Source organism: Podarcis bocagei (assembly GCF_964188305.1).
Source record: "Podarcis bocagei genome assembly, chromosome: W".
Taxonomy (NCBI): domain Eukaryota; kingdom Metazoa; phylum Chordata; class Lepidosauria; order Squamata; family Lacertidae; genus Podarcis; species Podarcis bocagei.
The window spans coordinates 23,602,565-23,608,367 of NC_138131.1; the positions used below are offsets into that span (position 1 = coordinate 23,602,565).

At 44.8% G+C, this 5,803-nt stretch overlaps 1 long non-coding RNA gene across 1 annotated transcript; it reads left to right on the forward strand.

Moving 5' to 3' along the window:
* Positions 1–1,515: 1,515 nt before the first annotated feature.
* Positions 1,516–4,794, forward strand: LOC308577866. Its single transcript, XR_014003733.1, has 3 exons — positions 1,516–1,668; positions 2,012–2,138; positions 4,673–4,794. It is a non-coding gene; the product is annotated as an uncharacterized lncRNA (long non-coding RNA).
* The last annotated feature ends 1,009 nt before the right edge of the window (positions 4,795–5,803 follow it).

The following is a 5,803-nucleotide window of genomic DNA, read 5'->3' on the forward strand; positions in this document are numbered from 1 at the left end:
AAATTTGTGAATACTGTTTGGGATGGCGAATTTGTAAATAGGAAAATTTAATAAAAATTATTATTATTATTTTAAAAAAGAACAATTTCAGGTTAAGAACAGACCTCCGGAACGAATTAAGTACTTAACCCAAGCTACCACTGTATAATTTTTTTTAGTTTTCACAAAAAACCAAATCATTAAATTAAATAATATTTTTTTAAAAAACAACTGTATACACAATCAATGTTAATCCCACATTATGGGATTATTTGACTTGCCTCCCCTGGTTCCTTTGTATTATCATCATTCATTATCATCACTGGAGAGCCAGTGTGGTGTAGTGGTTAAGAGCGGTAGACTCATAATCTGGGGAACCGGGTTCGCGTCTCCACTCCTCCACATGCAGCTGCTGGGTGACCTTGGGCCAGTCACACTTCTCTGACGTCTCTCAGCCCCACTCACCTCACAGAGTGTTTGTTGTGGGGAAGGAAGGGAAAGGAGAATGTTAGCCGCTTTGAGATTCCTTAAAGGGAGTGAAAGGCGGGATATCAAATCCAAACTCTTCTTCTTCTTCAATAAAATCATCATCACTAATTTAAGGTTATCAGATTTTTTTTCAATGAGTCCGGGGATACTTTTCAACTTAAATGGATTTTGTATGGGGACTGATTTGTAAATCCGGGGACTGTCCTTACTCCAGAGGAGGGCAACCAAAATGGTCAAAGGCCTGGAAACGATGCCTTATGAGGAACGGCTAAGGGAGCTGGGCATGTTTAGCCTGGAGAAGAGGAGGTTAAGGGGTGATATGATAGCCATGTTCAAATATAGAAAAGTATGTCACATAGAGGAGGGAGAAAGGTTGTTTTCTGCTGCTCCAGAGAAGCGGACACGGAGCAATGGATCCAAACTACAAGAAAGAAGATTCCACCTAAACATTAGGAAGAACTTCCTGACAGTAAGAGCTGTTTGACAGTGGAATTTGCTGCCAAGGAGTGTGGTGGAGTCTCCTACTTTGGAGGTCTTTAAGCAGAGGCTTGACAACCATATGTCAGGAGTGCTCTGATGGTGTTTCCTGCTTGGCAGGGGGTTGGACTCGATGGCCCTTGTGGTCTATTCCAGCTGTATGATTCTATGATTCTACTTTAAATTTAACCATTACAGGTGGGGTTTTTTAAAAAAATTAATCCTGCTAATGTATTAACCTGTGTGCACTGCTTTTGTCAATATGCAATAAACGTTTCCCATTCTTTTTTATATTAAAACTGGAGGCATTTTTTCAGCTGCAATGGGCCTCCGGTGTCCTGTTAGTACCATTAGTTGGTACCATTTCTCGTACAGTTGATATTCCTTGCATAGATAGATTAGATAGATGATAGATAGTTAGATTAGATTAGATTAGATAGATAGATTAGGTAGGTAGATTAGATAGATACATATATAAGAAAGGTTGGTAGATGGATAGATAGATTAGTTAGATTGATTGATTGAGTAGGTAGATAGATTCAGGCATGGCCAAACCTGGCCCTCCAGCTGTTTTGGGACTACAACTCACATTGTCCCTGACCACTGGTCCTGTTAGGTAGGGATGATGGGGGTTGGAGGGCCAAGTTGGGCCACACCTGGATTAGATGGTAGGTAGGTAGATAGATTTGATAGATAGGGTAGGTAGATAGATAGATAAGATAGGTAGGCAAGTAGATAGATAATAAGATAAAGTCGGTAGATCGATAAGGTAGGAAGGTAGGTAGGAGGCAGCCTAGGTCAAAGTTGACCCACTTATTTAAAAGTAACCATGCTGTTATACAGTGGTACCTCTGGATGCGAACGGGATCCGTTCCGGGGCCCCGTTCGCATCCTGAAGCGAACATGCTCGGGTCACAATTTGCTGCTTCCGTAGATGCGTGTGGCATCATTTTGAGTGTCTGCACGTGCGCAAGCTGCAGAACCCGGAAGTAACGCGCTCTGTTACTTCTAGGTCGCCACGGAGCACAACCCGAAAATGCTTAACCCGCAGCTACTTCAACCTGAGGTATGACTGTATTAGTAACAAAAATCTATTATCTTAAATATTTTCAGGCGGTGACCCTGGACCCCAACTTCCTGGATGCTTACATTAATCTGGGGAACGTCTTGAAGGAGGCGCGTATATTTGACAGGTAAGCAAATAGGCATAGAGCTTATATTCTCTTTTTTATATAAATGTTTTTTATTGGTTTTGCGTATAATCACATTACGTCTTATATTCTCAGTTTAGTGGTTGCACCCATACCCAAACTAACTCCCATTGTTGCCTAGAGGGTTGATTTTATTTAAAGCAAATTGATTTAAATCCCAAATCCATAAGACTTGATTTAAATCCCCCTTTTACCGGAAGGTTCAGCCTTGCTGGCATCCTCTTAATATTGACAATCGGAGGCAGGTTTCCTTTTTGGAATCCTAACTTCAGAGTCTTTTCTACAGTTATATCAAAATGATTTGGTTCTGCTATATACAGCCCGATTGTGACGAAATGATGGTGAGTTTTAATAAGTGAACACTTTTTATTTGAACAACTTTTCTGCTGTACTTGATTGGAAGGAGAAAAGAAACATTTGCGTGGACAGGCGGAGTCCCCAGATCTTGCACGGTCCCCCCGTCATGTGAATAACGACTCAAGACAACGTGCTATGGGATTAAATTGGCCACAACTTTATTAAATTTCAAATGTGGGTAGACCTTGGCTCAGGCATTGGGCGTTCTCCCTCCCCGGTCCCCAGCCGGGGACCTAGGGAGCATCAGGGTTATCCAGTGTGTGGGGGGGGGGGGGGATGGGCCGGCTCTGGAGAACATATGTTCAAGCAGAGATGGCCGCCCCCGTAACGCCGCCGCAGGAGGGAGCAATGACGACCTTTCGGTGTACGGCCAAAGCCTCCCTCCAGAAAACCCCTTTAACGGGGAACCCTGGTATCGCCGCCGCAAGAGGAAGATGGACAAAAGGATTCCGCCCAAGGCCTGATACCGCCAAAGTTGTGACGTTTTGCTACGGGAAAGGCGAAACCTGCCAATGCAGGGAAATTCCTTTCCGGCCCTTTAACAGCGACCTTAACGTAGCAGCGCCCGCATACCTGTGAAGAAAAGTTAACCTGCAAAACCTGTGAAGAAAAGTTAACCTGCAAAATAAGACCTTAACTGAGGGTGGGTAGGGTGGGAGAAGCTCTGGAGCCAAGTGTGGATTCCTAGGTAAGATCCTCCCTCTATTGTGTGGGCAGGTAATCCCTCCCCTACCTGGCCTGGTCTCCTTGGCAACGCTTCCCCCAGGTGGGATTGGACAACTGACTGAGGTAGGTGGAGACCTCCAGGTATCCCACCTGAGGGAAGGCAAAGCCAAGCCTATGCTGTTGGAGCCGCTCCAGATCTAGGGGCTGCACGCGTCCACGCAAAGGGCGCCCCCCATTTTAAGCGGGGAGCGGTCATTCCTTCATAACAATTTAAGCAATTTATTTCACTAAAACAGTAACATGGTAGCATATGTATCCATGTTGCTTAACTGATGTGCTGAAACATTTTTTCCCCAAGAAAAACTTGGACTGAGTTTTCGCACACATGAAAAACTTAAAACAAATAATTCTTCCCCGAATTATTTATTTATTTATTTATTTCTACCCCGCTCTCACTGGCCAGGGCCGGGCTCAGGGCGGCTAACACCAAATATAAATTACAATAAAATAGAATAGAAAAAAACCCCAGTTAATTAAAATACAGCTTAAAATGCAGCCTCATCAAGACTACAAAGGGAGGAAACATCAGCTATTCACCCAAGCCAGCTATCCATGCTGGTGCTACATGGGCCAGCAAAAAAAGCCACGGGAAAATTTATATACCAAATCCCATATAGGGTGTCAGAGTGAGTCTAAGCATAGAGCGAGTTAAAATAATCAAGCCTGGAGGTGACCATCGCATGGATCACTGGCCAGATCAGGGCGAGAAAGGTAAGGAACCAATTCCTTAATACGGCGGAGGTGGAAAAATGCCACCTTTGCTGTGGCTGCAACCTGTGCCTCCATGGAAAGAGAGGCATCGAAGGTTACACCCAAGCTCTTGACAGAAGGCTCTGGCACTAATTGCGCCCCCACAAGAGATGGGAGTTGGCCCCCCAACCCCATGTTGTCCTGACCCAGCCAGAGGACCTCTGTCTTCGAAGGATTTAACTTCAACTGGCTCCCACGCAGCCACCCAGCCACGGCTTCCAAGCATCTGGTCAGTGTGTCTGGGGCCGAGTCCATTGACAGATAAAGTTGGGTGTCATCAGCATATTGACGACAACTCAGCCCTAAACTCCGGACAATCTGGGCAAGGGGGCGCATAAAGATATTGAAAAGCATCTGGGAAAGGATTGTGCCCTGCGGCACTCCACACAACAAGGAGTGCCGCAGCGACAACTCCCTCCCTAGCGCCACCCTCTGTCCCCGACCTGAGATAAAGGAGCACAGCCATTGTCTGACTGTGCCCTGAATCCCCACGTTGGCAAGGCGGTGGTCCAAAAGTTTGTGATCGACCATGTCGAAGGCCGCTAACAAATCTAAAAGAATCAGCAGTCCCGGCCCGCCTCGATCCTCTTAATCGTCCTCCCAAAGCATTTTATTTTTAAAAAAACAGATTTTTATCCACCCTGGTGACAATGAAACTGAACCAGTCCTTGATCTCATTTCAGAGCCGTTGCAGCCTACCTACGGGCCCTGAGCCTGAGTCCCAACCACGCTGTTGTCCACGGCAACCTGGCATGTGTGTATTACGAACAGGGGCTGATCGATCTGGCAATCGATACCTACAAGAGGGCAGTGGCGTAGCGTGGGGGGTGCAGGGGGGGCCGGCCGCACCGGGCGCAACATCTGGGGGTTAGGGTTAGGGGGCGCAAATCCACGGGTTAGGGAGCGCAAATTACTTGCCTCGCCCCGGGTGCTGACAACCCACGCTACGCCACTGCAAGAGGGCCATTGAGCTCCAGCCCCACTTCCCTGACGCCTACTGCAACCTGGCCAACGCGCTGAAAGAGAAAGGCAGCGTAAGAAACTGGTCCCTTTTGCCTTGGGGTGGGGGGAACATCTATATAAAAGATGTTTTATAGATGGTACTTAACACCTGCCAAAATAGCTAAAATGTATAAAACAAAAAAACTGTGCTGGAGGTGCAGTAAAGAAGAAGGGACACTTATACATTTCTGGTGGGCCTGTGAAAAAAAAATACAGAAACTTTCCTATTAGGCAGTGGTGTCCAAACTTTTTTCAAAGAGGGCCAGATTTGATGAAGTGAAGGGCCATAAGGGCCGACCAAAGTTGTTTACTTTTTTTAAGGATTGAAGTTGTTGAGCTCTTTTCTTAGGGTTTAAATTGTTGAACTTTTTTTAGGATTGAAGTTGTTTAGCTTTTTCTTAGGCTTTTACCCCATGCTGAATTGGCCAGATTAACAGAGACAATTAGGGCACAACCCAGACAAGAATTCCAAAAGGAATGGGGAAAATGCAGAGAATACTTTACCAAACAGTGCCCCAAAATATACACTTGGACTTGTTTCAATTAATTTCTACAGGAGACTTTGTGGTTTAAGTCATAATTAGGAAAAATTGTAATAATCCCATACAAAAGAAATAGTATACAAGAGGTAAATAAGGCGGCCATTTAACAGAATAAAGTCTTTTATTTTTATGTTATGTTTTCTTTGTGTAAGGGGATAGGAGTTTAATTTTGATAATTAGTCAATGGTGGTGGGTCTGTTTGTATGTATGAGTTGTTGTGGACTATGTTATAAATAAAATAAAAATTAAAAAAAGAAAATGAAACCGGTC